This window comes from Petaurus breviceps, unplaced genomic scaffold (genome assembly GCF_028583685.1).
Source record: "Petaurus breviceps papuanus isolate PSGF00001 unplaced genomic scaffold, PetGlider_PUasm1.0 90638, whole genome shotgun sequence".
NCBI classification, from domain to species: domain Eukaryota; kingdom Metazoa; phylum Chordata; class Mammalia; order Diprotodontia; family Petauridae; genus Petaurus; species Petaurus breviceps.
The window spans coordinates 5,251,548-5,266,437 of NW_027187295.1; the positions used below are offsets into that span (position 1 = coordinate 5,251,548).

The window sequence follows — 14,890 nt, forward strand, 5'->3', positions numbered from 1 at the left end:
GAATGGAGGAACAAGATTTACAAATGAGTTTTGTTTTTCTGTATTTATAAGATTCAAGAACTAATGACCTTTGGAAATCAGACATAGAAGACTCAGTCTTCTCTCCAATATAGGTTATTAATGCAAAAATATTTTTCTTCATATGATTACTAAAGTATTTGAAAGTACCTTTCTATTTCCATTAAAACAGGGAGGGTATAATATATGTGACTACTCAATCATAGATATAAAGTTAGAAGGGACCTTAGAAATAATCTAGTCCAATAAGCTCATTTATGAGTGAGAAAATAGACCTAGAAAGATTAAATGCCTCTAGCTTCAAAGATGGGTCTCAATTACAGAAGAATGTTCTCAAATAATTTTCTCTCTGGTGATTGTGCTTTCTAAATGGGTTTTAGAATAGTGCAATGAGCACCTAATCATCCAATTTCTCCCAATTTCCAGGCCAGCAAATGGGACATGGTGAGCATTTAAATGCATATGTCATGGCTACCACTTACAAAGTGTTTTGTTTTTGTTTTAATTTGTGGTAATCTTCCTTTGGGCAACTAGCAACTTCATCAGAACGAATATGTTGAGGTTATAGACTGGTTGAAATCCCTGTAGACTCTATTATAACCTTGTGCCAAGTATAGACTCTTTCAAAACAGACAGTGTAATCCCATCCCTAAGAGATCCCAGACTACTCAAAGTTGAACAGCCTCATCACAGGTTGTATTAATCATCATAATTATAGCTTTCAGAGTAAGTCCATCAAAACAAAGTCTATTCTCATGTGCCATCTTTTTATTTCCAGAAAACACTAATTTGTGTATTTAAGATATAAAGAATAAGGATAAGGACTGTTTGAACAAATTTGCACTTTTCATAAAGTACAAATTCATAGCAAATAAGATGCAAAAGGAGAATTCAATGAGGAAGAAAATAGGGGATTTTCTAGAGAGATCACTGTGAATGAAGCAGGAACTCACAAGGAAATTAAATTTTAAAAAGGCATACATAGAAGATGGAAGGGCAGGCATTGGAGGATTGATACAACACCATGTCATTGTCCTACAAGAATTCCAGTGCTGCTAAAACTTGGAATGATCTTAAACTGGTAAGGGAAATGTAAGGATAGCAAAAATGGGATTGGTTTGTTTTAAGAAACAAAATGGTAGAAAATATCAAAGAATGCTTAGGACTGCTGCTTAGGACATGATTAGGGAATGATTGAAAACAGAAGGCAGAACTGTTCACCTTTTCTCTACTACTCCCTATATTCTGTGTCAAGGAAAATGATTTTGTACTTGAATGGACAGAGTAAATTTGTTTTAATAGCTAGTTGATACAAGAAAGAGATAAAAAAGAGAACTTCCCTTGAGGAGTTCAAATCACCAAGCCCAGGTGACTTAGGTATTGGAAGTTGGTTAGATGTAATTAAATGTTATTACTAAGGTGGGTTTTTAATTGATTGAATAGCCACACCTAAATAATAGCTATTATTGATTCCATGTCAGTTTGGAAGGACGTCTTCAATGAAGTACTCCAGTGATCTATGTTGACCCTTTGCTATTTAACACTTATCAGTGCATAATGGCATAGATAGCATGCTTGTCAAATCTACATATGACACAAATTTAGGAGATTATTAAAATACTAGACAACAGAGAAAGAGTTCAAATATATCTTGAGAGGCTTTGATATTTTTGAATGAGTCTAATCTAGTAAGATGAAATTCAGTAGAGATAAGGTCTTACACTTCATTACTTCACAAGTACACAATGGGTAAGGCATGACTAAAAAACATTTCTGGAAAAGATGTGGGACCTTAAGCAGACTGCAAACTCAATATAAGTCATTACATATGGTAACTTAAGAAAAGATGCAATTTTAGGCTACATTGAAAGGCAGGGCTATGAAGGTGATATTACAGTCATATATTGCTCTGGTCATATATTTGGAATATATGGTTCTGTGTGATATGTTTTAGAAAATTTCTAGATAAGCTAGAGGGCAAAGAACTACAAGCTGAATGGTGAAGAACCTCAAGTTTATCTGACATGGTGTTTAGTTGGAAGAACTGGGAGTTTATAGCATGTAGAAGAGAAAACTTATGGGTACATGATAAGTGACTATAAGTCTTCAGAGAGGAAATAGCTAAATTCTGCTTGACTCCAAATGGAGCAATATCTGGAGATTGAAAGGAGGAAAATTTTAACTTTAGATAAGGAAAAACTTCCTAGTAGTTAAAGCTTCATAGAAGTCAAATCTGAACATGGAATGGACTGTACAAAGAAGTAGTGAATTCCCTTTCACTGGTGGTCTTAAAGCAAAAACTAGATCTATAAAGTCCTTTCCAACTCTCAGGCTTTGGAACTATTTAGATGAATCTAGTGTTTTAAAGGAATGATGGATATAACTGAAGACATTAAAAATTACAGGTCTTGTTTTGGAATTTTTCCAAGAAGTGGCCAGATCAGGGACTAGGGAAAAGAGGGGTGCTGCTTTTCAAGCCAGGCATTTTTTTTTTTTTTTGCATTGGATGAACATTATAAGGGAGAAACAATAGTCATCAATAAATAATAAAAATAAAAGATTGTCTCTAAAGGTCAGTGACTCCAAATTTGCAGTCAATGGACAGAAGGCTAGAAAACCTGATTATTCTTAATTATTGATAAGAATATTCCTTAGTTATTTTTTGCATTAAATTTTCTCAGAGCTATTTCCTTGAAAAAAAAATTCCTCAGTATACTCTGTCCATGTGTGCATGCTCACTGCATGTGCAAGTAGGGGATGGTGGTGGAAGGTGGATCAAAGAATTTAGAGCTAAAAGGAGCTCATTTTTATCCATGTGTATTCATATTTATTTATACTATAACATGTAATAGTTTTAAGCCCAGATGCTCTGGTGACAAAACCAGTGCTATTTCCCCTATATCATGGTTTGTTCATCAGTTACTGTGTCAAGGACAAATAGCAAGGAGCATAGTGTGCTTGCTGGGTTTTATTGGTAAACCCAGTCTTAGCTATCATTAGCAGAGGTGAAGATGTGCTACCACTCTGCTACAATAACAATTAAAAAGCCTGACATTTCTAGTTCAGCACCTTGGTCAGCAATTGGGTTAGTCACCAAGAATTAATAATTTAGGGGTCATACTAGTTTATAGGTTAGTTAGTATTGCTCAAAGGTTTATGAGACATCAAGTACTTTAAAGGTTTTTTTTTTTTATTCTTAACTTTTTCCAGCAAGATAATATGGAATGCAATAGTGATTAAGTGGAATAGTTATTCTTTTTTTCTCATAAAACATACTAGCTAGAGTGTAGTTTGGTGTAGTACTTTGCAATCATATCCATCAGATTTATATGTATGTCACTTGAAGAAATAAAGAGTTTGTCTTTTGAAAATGGAGCAGGCTAAATTTTGAGTCTACCCTCTCAGAACTTTATTTGTAATGTTATTTGACAAGACCTGGAACAAGTCTGCCAATAAGATTTTGATGGGCTGTTTTGAGCTTTAGTTGATTAACTAGATATTTAGGGTAAATGGAGCAATTGAATTCCAACTAGGAAGAAGTCTGGAATAAACAGAATTTCAAAAGATCTGACTAAATTTTGGTAAAATAATTTATTTAGTCATCAGTAAAAAATTTTGTTCCTATGGTTCTTACAGGATCACAGAAATTAGAACTGGAAAGGCATTTAGAGATTATTTTATTCAAAGCCTTAATTTTATGTATGAGGAAACTGAGGTCCAGAAAGGTGAAGTGACTTTTCTAAGGTCATACAAAGGGTAAGTAGAGTAGGTTCTCAATTCAAAATATGGTGTTCTTTCCAGAATAGCACACTCACTCTTAATTTGTGGTGGAGCTTTGTAACAGTCAAGATCAAACAGATCTGAGCAGAGGATAGTAACTGTAGATTTCAGTGGTGCCAGTAGAAACCAGAAGAGATCTCAGGTGTAGGTTGTAGCCAGTGTACTGGGTGGTAGTAACTGTGGTCAGGTAGGTAGGGTAGTGAGTCAATAAAGCGAAGGGTAAGCAGGCAGAGAGAGCACAAGATTGAAGAACATCAAAGAAGATAAGACAAAGAGCAGCCACATAGCAAATAAAATACAAATTGCAGACTGGTGATGATCTATAGGCATGACAGTTTGGCATGGATCTTGTGGCCTTATCTCCTTTGGTTTTTAAAGAGTTATCTTTTTAATCCTAACACATGATGATTTCTCTGAGTAGTAATACTATGGATGACAATGTTCCAAAAGTTGCATTTGCTATTATCCCTGACAGCTGAGCCCAAAACATCCCATTGGGATCTATTATGATTTTTAAAGATAATTTGTTTATAAGAATATTGAATTTAATGAGTCTTTGGGTAGCTTCATCTGAGTTTTATTTGCCTCAATAACTTTGACAGTGTGTGTGTGTGTGTGTGTGTGTGTGTGTGTGTGTGTGTGTGTGGCTTCCTGGTAATTTTTATCAAAACAAAAGATAGCCAGTGCTCCGTGTAGGCATCAGAAATTTAAAGTTTTAGCTTGTTTGCAATGTGCACACATGCAATATATACCTATATGTACACATACATACATAAATGTACATACACATGCATATGTATACACACACATACTCTATGAAGTGAAAAAAAGTATTCCAGAAGCATAGGTATATATAGATGGAGGGACCAAAGCTAATGCTCACCTCAGGGTGTGCCAACACACCTGGTCCATGGTTTATGCATGTCAGTGTTTAGAAGACAGTGTGAAGGAAAGGCTGTAATTTTTTAGATAATGAAAGTTTATTCATGAGATTAGAAATAGCCACATTCTACTTTAACCTTCTTATCACATAATTTTATTGTCCCAATTTTGTATTTGACCAGACTCAGATGCAATGAATGATACTGAGTGTCAGAGTAGGTTTAAGCAAAGACATGATCAGTCTCAACCTGGCTGAATATCAGGTTGAATATCAAAAATATTCATCTTAGTGATACAGATGGATAAGGAAAGAAATGCTGACTTTAATAAATAATAACATTGGCCCTTTGGCTAGGGATATGAATTGAAATCACCCTTTGATTTATGCCAGCATTATTTAGCATTATTAAGTGATGAAAAATTATAATTGAGCATGTTTCTCTTTAATTAAAGCAATATTCCTTAGAGGAATGTCTAATAAATGTGAATCAATCTTTGCATTTCAAATTTTCTATAGATAAAATTTTGGTGATCTCATTGTTAAACATGGCATTAAGACTCTCACATTTACTCTAAGGGATTCTTTTTTTTTTGTGGGGTGAAAATGATTTATACTGACTTCATCAGTTTAGCACCCTCCCACCCCCTCTTTGTAAAACCAGCAATTACAACACTGCCTGGCACTTAAATCTTAGTTGACTGACTCACTCATTACCTGCTTAATACAAACATAGCACTGCTGGAGATATGAAGGCAAATATAAAAGGGTTCTTGCTTTCAATGAGTTTGCTACTGTTGGGTCTGGGTTTATTGCTCAGGTTAAGTAGGGAAGAGCAGAAATAGGGGAGGAATTTCAGTCAGTGATTCAGTTCACTGTTCATGAAGATAGATCTTTTTAGAGGGTTTAATAAAAGTGGTGGAATTTCTTGATCCCATTCAAAAGATTTAAAAAAAAAAGTCATAACATGGAAAATATATAGGATAAAATATAGTAGGACGTAAATGATATAAAATTATTACTGAAGGGATACAATGTTCCCTAAAGGCTGAGAAGAACATTTGTCTGTACTGAAAGGATTCAAAGCTGTTAAGAGATGCCCCAGGGAGTCAGCAAAGGCTAGATTTTCCTTGAGGAGGAACTTTTTAAAGAGCTAAGTTGAAGACTGACATAAGCAGGGAGTACTTAGGCTCATGCTCCAGCTTGAACATTATTTACCTGAAAAGAGAGACTATTCACGTAGTACAAGCTTCACCACTGGCCTCTTTCCAAGCCAGAGCAGAGAAGAAATACAAGAGAAATAGTTTCCTTTTTCTGGGTTTACATTGTTCTTGGCCTTCACTTGGATTGGGGAACATTACTATTCATTTTTGCTTTTCTCAAATTTGGGGTGGAATGTGGAATCATGGGAAGATGCTTTTATATCAGAATTTTCATTCAAATCCATGGACCTTCTAAAAACCCACTCTCTTCCTTGCACTGAATATTCTCATTTATTTACCTTTCAATTGTCACCCTGAGAGAAAGACAGATGGATGGATAGGGAGAACAGAGGGTTATTAACCTGTATCACAGAGGAAGAGGTAACACACTTTAGATAACCCACATTAAAAGCAATGATACACACTGTTTACTTTAGGGAGTCGTAGAATCTGAGAGCTGGATGGCAATGAGAGTTCATTTAGTGCAATCATCTGATTTTACATGTCTGTCCAGTCAACAATCATTCATTCTATGTCAACTATGTAGCTGGCACTGAGGATATTGAGAAAAGGAAAAACAAAACAATAGTTGCTGCTCTCCAGGAGCTCACAACCCAGTGAGGGAGACAGTCTGTGAGCAACCAGGTGTGATGAGGATAAATCTGAGACGGCTAAGAGGGAGCTAATATTAAGGGGTACTGCGAAAGGCTTACTGCAGAAAGTTGGAAAAAGCCTAGGACGGCAAGGGACAGACACGAGGTGAGGAGAGAGTCCCAGGGATGTGGGAGCGCTAAGAAGCACTCCTAGAGTTGGGAGATGTAGTGTCTTGTTAGAGGAACAGAAAGACACCAGTATCACTGGATCACAGAGAATATCGTGGGGAGGGGAAAGAAGAGGTATAAGGTATAAGAAGATCAGAATTTTAGGAAGCAGACAAATTATTGAAGGTCTCTTCCAAAGAAGAATTCATTCCTTTGTAATTTTTTTAAGGATGAGGAATATCTAGGTATTTTTGAAACTATCGGAAAAGTAATCAGTTGGTAAGTAGAGGTTAAAAATGAGGCTCTAATTTTGCCCTGTTCCCTAAGGACTACTCCAAATAGAGGATTTATATTTGATCCTGGAGTGCCACTGGAATTTATTGAATGAGTGGGGGGTGTGACAAGGTTAAATCTATACTTTAGGAACAGCAATTTGACACCTGAGTAAAAGATGGACTGGAATGGAGAGAAAATTGGGGCAGGCCAACCAATTAGAAGGATATTGCAAATTTCTCAGTTGACAGATGATGAGGGCCTGCATCAGAGTATTGGCAGCATCAGAGGAGAGAAGGGAACATATTCAAAGGGTATTTGTGTAGGTAGAATCAAACAGAACTTGGTAACAAATAGGATATTGTGGTGGGGAGAGAGAGAAAATGAGGAATGCTTGGTTTGTGAGCCTGGTGACTGGGAAGATGGTGGTGCCCTCAACAGTAACAGACAAATTTGTAAGAATGGAGTGTTTGGGGGGTGGGGTGGAATAGTGAATTCAATTTAGATATGTTGACTTTAAGAAGTTGTGATAGTAATGGCATTTAAAGATTCCCCTGTATTGGCTTGGTTTTCAAATTGATTGTGTTAAAACCCAGAGCTTGTTAATCCCACCTGTGGGATGGGCTTGTTGATGTGAAAAGAAAGTCCTGAACTGGAAGGAGCTGGTGACGTAGATTTGGAGAGACAAGAGAGAGGCAGAAGACCTTTTTGGAAGCAGCACGTCGTGGAGAGAGAGACTAAGAGAATTTCTGGTGGCCGCTTTGAATTGCCCTGGACTTTTGAGACCTGCCCCCTGAGCTGCCAAGGACTGAGGAGACATGGCTGTTTTGCTGGTACTTTGTCTGTCTGTTTTGATGTTGTTTTGCCAGATTTGTCCACTGGTGAAAGACAGTCCTGTTGTTGAAGAAGTCCTGGAACCTGGCTGTTCTCTAAGAAGCCCTGAGACTGTCCTGCAGACAGAGAGTGAATACTGTCCACTGGTGAAGGACAGTGCTGTTGTTGCAGGGGTCTGGAGACTGTCCTGCAGACAGAATGAATACTGTCCACTGGTGAAGGACAGTGCTGTTGTTGCAGGGGTTTGGGAACCTTTCTGTTGGTTCAGAAGCCTTGAAGAAGGATTTTCTTGTTGTATGTTTACAGAAATCCTGGGAGAGGGTTTTGCTAATGTTTTCAGGGGTTCTAGGACTGTTCTACAGACAGAGGATGAATTGATGAAGGGACTGGCAATGTATCTTGTGGCCTTGCTAAGCCTTGTCTCCCCAGGAACTAAGATTGCTGAGAACTTGCCTCATGTCAAGATGAAGAAAAGACCTCCATTTGGGTATTAAGTGCTGTGTTTAAACTTGATGTAACTCTGGGGTAGATTCAATTGTGATCCTGGGGTGGGGAACTTTTGACCTTATGTTTGGAAACTAATCTCCATTTGAGAAGAGAGGCTTTGTGGTGGACTTAATTAAGGTATAGCCTAGGGGTGGAGAAGTATTTAGAACAGAGACTTTGTAATTGATTGAATGATTGGAAGGTCCTGGGGTGGGGTAGTCCTTAGAGATTATTTAATCACATTTAGTAAATGCTGTATTTGGAATGATGTCATGTTTTGATCTTCTCTGTTCTTGGTTGGTCACTGAATAAAATGGAGAGCACCTATGCTGGTATTCTGAACCTTGGGAAGTTGCCTTTCCTTGGCATTATATTACAGAAGTCTATTATACTTTTATTTTGAGATTTCTAGTAGGAAGTCATAGATGTGAGACTTCTTTCCTGAGAGAAGTTATAGCTGAATAAGTAGATAAAAATAGATTAAATAGATTAAGCTTCAGAGAGGTCATGAAGGATGAGGATTTAGAAAGGCCATTAGATTTGACAATAAAGAGATTGCTGGCCGGAGAAACAATGATCCGATAGGCAAGCTTCTGGAAGAAAGGGGATGGAATGAGATAGGGTTTGTGACATAAGTAGAGAGGTTAGCCTCGACAAGAAGGGCTATCTCTTCTTCTGAGACTGGAGTAAAGGAGAGGAAGAGAGTGAGATCGATATCAAGGTGATGGCCAAGAGAGGGAATTCATGATGGATGGTCTTTTTTTTTCTTAGTGAAGCTTGAAGTGAATTTCCCTAAGAGAAAGCAGGAAAGAAAAAGCAAGAATTTTTTAACATCTACTATATGCCAGGCATTATGCCAAGTTATTTACAAATATTATCTCTTTTCATAATCACAAGAGCGCTAAGAGGTAGGTGCTATTCTTATTTCCTTTGTTCAATTCAAGGGAGATGATAGTACAAGTGGCAGGAGAAAAGAAGGTTTGGAGCAACTGCTCTCGAGAGCACATTGAGAATTGATCAGGGAAACATAGTAAAAGGATTGTCATGTTGCAATGAGAGCCCGATTTTCAACCTCTCCTTATCAACTGGTTACTTCTTTGACGTTTTCAAACATGCCTAGATATTCCTCATCTTTAAAAAACAACAACAATAAAACCCTTTACTTCACTACTGCATGGATCATGTGCCAATCAATGCACTTAACAGCATTATTTCTGGGATCAGGAGCTACTCTTGAGGCCTGTAGTAGCCCTCTCTTTTGTTGCTTGTCTACTTCCTAGGTAATATCCTTAGCAAGATCTCTGTCTTCCTAAACTAACATCATAATGTGGAAATTTTTCATCTCTCATCTTTCATCTTCTCAATTGTCCCTGTTCAGTGTTTTTGCCATGGATCCTTGACTGATGGCATTCTGGGAAATAGCTTACTAATTGAAATTACATGATATTTTATATCTTTCTGTTGATTACTATCCAGAATGAAAAATCCTACATTGTGTTTTTTTAAATCAATATTTCTTTTTTTTTTCTGCTTTCAAAATTATCTTTTTGTGACTATAATTTTAGAGATTAATGGCAACATATCCAGGGCTAATCTCTGTTGTTATCTTGTGGGTTGTTTTTAAAAATTAAGTGAAACTTCTTTACATGAATTCCTGAAATTAGGCATTCAGACTCCCCCTGCCCCCTGCCATTTTGGGGAAATACAGGTAATTCTCATACTCTCTCCCCAAGATGTGTCTTCTAAGTCTGTTGCTTTTGCTTGTAGAATTTTAGAGTATTCTTATGAATGTAGGTAACAATATGCTGGGGTCCATAAGCTTCACCTGATTGCTAAAAGGGCCAGTGACATAGACAAAGATTAGGAGCCTACCTTGGGGATTGGTTTAGCTACATCCCCAAAGTTTTGCAATGTTGTCTCACCTTTTAATTGTCATTGATGATATTTCTATTGTTTCTATGATTTATTCTTTGATCTGGGAATTCTTGAGATTAAATTATGTAGTATCCAATTAATTTTTAATTCTTTTTTCAAAAGCTCTTTATGGAATATAATATATTGCATTTAATCCATAAAATATGTTTAATTTTTCTTTTACTTTATGTTTGTGAGGTTTTTAATGCTTTAATACCTGGTTAGCTTTAAAAAATTTTAGAAATATTTACTATTTTCTGTTGCCATTTAGTAATCACCAGATATCTGTCAGATCTAATTTCCTAAAAGTTTATTTATATCCTTCATTCATTATCTTTTCTTTAGATTTGAAAAAATTTGAAAGGGATAAATAGGTCCCCCATTATGGTTTTACTGTTTCTCTCTGCAATTTAGTTACCTTTTCCTATAAGAATTTAGTTGCTACTCTTTTCAGAGGATATGTAGTAGGTAAGTATTAATGTCAATTCATTGTCTATATTGACTTTTACCAGCTTGCCACTTTTTATCATGTTCATTTTTTACTGTTGCCTTGTGTGAATTCATGAGCTTTTTATCTACATTTTTTTTAGATTTTTCTTTTTGCTTTTTGGAGGGGGCGGGGGAAGGTAGGGCAATGGAGCTTAAGTGACTTGCCCAAGGTCACACAGCTAGTTTTGTGTTGTCTCTGAGGCTGGATTTGAACTCAGGCCCTCCTGACTCCAGGGCCAGTGCTCTATTCACTGCACCATCTAGCTGCCCCATAGCATCTGCGTTTTTGAGTTCATGTGGAGCATAATAGAGTTTGCTTTAACTTCTAATTTGAACTCTATGTGAATATTTATGTTTCAAGTATGTTTCTTATAAACAACACATTGTGGGATTCTATTTTCTAATCCATTAAGCTATCATCTTAAATATTATGGGTTAGTTCATCTCATTCATATTCCAAATTATGATTATGAACTGGGTACTTCCTATTTTCTTGTAATTTTTCTTCTTTTAAGAAAGTGGTAAAAGAGTATGCTTAATACTAGTGATCTATAACTGAAGCAATCTGTTCCTGACTTGCTATCCCTGATCACATGTTTAAACTCTTTAGCTTTTTATTTCAATCTTCCTTTCATGTTCTCTCCAACTTTGATGTTTTTGTTTTATTTTGATCTGCTTATGACCAAACCCTCATTGATCCCACTCTTTAAATTACTCTTTTCTCTGTCTTTATTCCCCCTTATTTCTTTGAGTTAAATATCCTGTATACCAAACTCTGTTTATGTAGATGTGTATTCAACCTTCCTTTGTCCAGTTCAAATGAAAAATGAAATTCATGTAATACCCCATTTTCCCCCCTTCTTCCTCTATGTTGACATATTCTTAATTTCCTGTACTCTTATTATGTGAGTTAATAAGTCCTCTCCCCATTCCTCTTCCTCTTTTCTGGTATATTCCCATTTCCTTTCCTTTTCTTTCTTCTCTTAAGATCAGTAGAACAGAACAAAACCACCTCTAGACCTTGAAACTAGGGTTCTGAAAGAACAGTTATTTTCTATTTGTATTAAAATGTTAGTACTTCATCATTGTATAGCCACTTCCAAATGCATATATATGTACGTATGTGTGTATGTGTATATGTGTGTGTATATATTTATAAGTTGTATATCTTTATCTACACCCCCCCCCCCTACACACACATATGCCTTTCTAGTTTTCTCTGGGTTCCTGTTTTTTATTGCTGAGATTCTTCCCAAGTTGTCTTTTCATCAGGAATCTTTGAGAATTCTTTATGCTATTCTGTTCTTTATTCTAGTCCACCCCTTGTGCCCACCCCCTCCCTTGCTAGGATTATACTCAGTTTTGCAGGATAAGTTATTCTTAGTTGTAAATCTTTAACTTTTGCCTTTCTTAATACTGTATCACAAAATCTTCTTTCTTTTATTGTGGTAATTTCCATATCTTTTGTGATCTTGACTGTGGTTTTTTTTTTTTGTACTTGAACTCTTTCTTTATGGCTGTTTATATAATTTTTATTTTGATCTAGAAGCTCTGGATTTGAACTCAATCACTTATGGAAATTTAAATTTTTGTTTTTTTGTTTTTTTTCCAAGATGTGACTGGTGAATGAATTCTATTTTAACTTTGTCTTCTAATTCTAATTGAAACGGATAGTTTTCATTTATAATTTCTTGGAAAGTGGTATCTGAAGTTTTTTTTTTTTTTTTACCTTTTGGTAATGATTTTTAGGTGGTCTGATGATTCTTAAATTATGCTCTCCTTGACATGTTTTTGGGGTCAGTTGTTTTTGATAGTATATGTTATATTTTCTTCTATGTTTTTTATTCTTTTGATTAAAAAAATCTCATGGAGTCATTGCTTTCTATTGGGACCATTATCAATTTGAGAGAGACCATTTCTTCTACCTCCTCTTCTAAGCAATTAATTTTATTTCCCATTATTTCCCTGTAGTTCTCATTTAACATTATATTTTGTATCCTAATTTCATTGTTTTCTTGTAGTCTTCATGGTCAGGGAATTCTTTTCTCTGAAATTCTATTTTACTTGTTGTAGTCTTTTTCTGTGTTTACCTGTAAGGCATCTCTCAGTTCATGTAATATTTTCATTTATTCTGTGTTTTCTTCTGCTTACTCATATTTCTACCTGCAGTTTCTGGATTGAAACTTTATGATTAACCTTGACTATGATCTTTCCCATACTTTTGCATGGTCTGGATCTTCTTCTTTGATGTGGTGGCTACCACAAGGCCCTTGCTTCTGCAAGAATTTAGGTTTTGGGAGGGTATTCTGAGAAGATGGTGGAGTAGGTCAGAAAAATTTCAGCTCTCCAAATTTCCTATACAGAAAATGATAGGACATTGCCTCAGAGGGAATATAGATCAGCAGAAATAAATAAAAATTAAGGTAAAGCAGTTGTTTTTCTAACACAACTTAAGAAGACCCAAGGAGAAACAAGATCTTCAGGGCCAGAGGTCAGTCTGAATGAAGTACAAACACCTCCAGGTCAACTCTGCATAATCAACAAACAATAAGCCCTGGGGGCAGCTGGGGTTTGGAGGCAGCTTCATTGTTGGAAATTTATACCTCATGTTCATTGTGTATGTGTGGGGGTAGGGGTAGGGTATGGGGAAGAATCTTATGGCTGAGTAGAAGAAGGCTGAAAGGCCTTCCAAGAGATGCCAAATGCAATTGTTCTGACCAGACACATCTTGGGTTGGACTGCCACTATGGGGGAGAAGGAGCTAGCACACACCTGGTGAATGCTGTAGCAGAGAGGCAGGGACCCTGATGGCTGTGGGCACATGTAGGAGAACAGAGTCTCTGGTTTCACTTCCAGGGAAGAGTTTGCAGCCATTGCAGGGACCACAGAGAGCAAGATCATTTCTGAGACAGCATGGCTGGAAGCCCTAGCCATGGCTTATGGAGTGGAGAGGGCTCCAAAGTGGAGCCCTGAGGCTTGGGGCATCAGTCCCCATAACTTGGGACTAGACCTTGATTACACTAATAGCTGCTAAAACCAAAATAAAACAAAAAATATATAAAACAAATAAGCAAAAGTGAAAGAACTCAAACATACACAATTATTATGGGGATAAAGAAAATCTGGGTTCATATTTGGAGGAAGATAATGGAGCTAAAAAAGCCACTTTTTTCAATGAGAAATGTCAAATTGTCCCAAGCACAAAATGAGCTCTTGGAAGAACTTAAAAAGGAATTTAAAAATCAAACAAGAGAGATTGAGGAAAAATTAGGAAAAAAAGATCCAAGAAAATTATGAAAGAATAAAAAACTTAAGGAAGAAAACAATTCCTTGAAAACTAGAATTGGGCAGAAGGAAGATAATGACATTCTAAGACACCAAGAAATAATAAAGTAAATCAAAAGAATGAAAGAATTGAAGAGAATGTAAAGCATCTCATCAGAAAAGCAACTGATCTAGAGAACAAATCAAGGAGAAATAATATAAGAGTAGTTGTACTACCTGAAAATTACCATTAAAAAAGAATCTTGATACAATATCACAAGAAATTATCAAAGAATATTACCTTGAAGTTCTAGAAGAAGAAAAAAAAGCAGAAACAGAAAAATCCACTAATCACCAGTTGAAAGAGATCCCAAGAGAAAAACTTAAAGGACTATCATAGCCAAGTTTCAAAGCTCCCATGTTAAGGAAAAAATATTGGAAGTAACAAGAAAAAAACACATTTAAATGCCATGGAACTATTGTAAGGATTACACAAGGCCTAGCAGTTACTATGCTGAAGGACTGTAGGTCTTCAGATAGTATATTTTGAAGAGCAAAAGAGCTGGGGTTATGACCAAGGGTAACTTATCCAACAAAGTATAATTCTAAAGGAAAAAAAAATGGACATTTAATGAACTGAAAGACTTTCAGGTAAATGTGATAAAAACAACAGAACTTAAGGGAAAATTTGTCATACAATATCCAGGAGAAATATAAGAGAAACATTAAGGACCAATTATAAAGGACTCAATACAGTCAAATTGTTTACTTATTACATGTGAAAATATTATCAGTTCTTTTATGATAGTTATTTTTATTTGGGTAGTTTGAAAGAAAGACTTGGGCTGAGCTAACTATGATGGGGTGATTCTTAAAAAACTGTGTAGGGAGAGATAACAAGGAGAAATTATTTCATATAAATGAGGCATAAAAAACTGATATGGTAGAAGCTAGTAGCTGGGTGGGTGGGTAGTGTTGGAACCTTACTC

The 14,890-nt window shown here is 36.1% G+C and overlaps 1 long non-coding RNA gene across 1 annotated transcript in view; it reads right to left on the reverse strand.

Moving 5' to 3' along the window:
- The window catches only part of LOC138143314 (uncharacterized), a 358,919-nt gene extending 346,683 nt beyond the window's left edge, over positions 1 to 12,236 (reverse strand). The window contains exon 1 of the long non-coding RNA XR_011163666.1: positions 12,209 to 12,236. This is a non-coding gene — a long non-coding RNA (uncharacterized lncRNA). The remainder of the gene's footprint in view (positions 1 to 12,208) is intronic.
- Between the last annotated feature and the right edge of the window lie 2,654 nt (positions 12,237 to 14,890).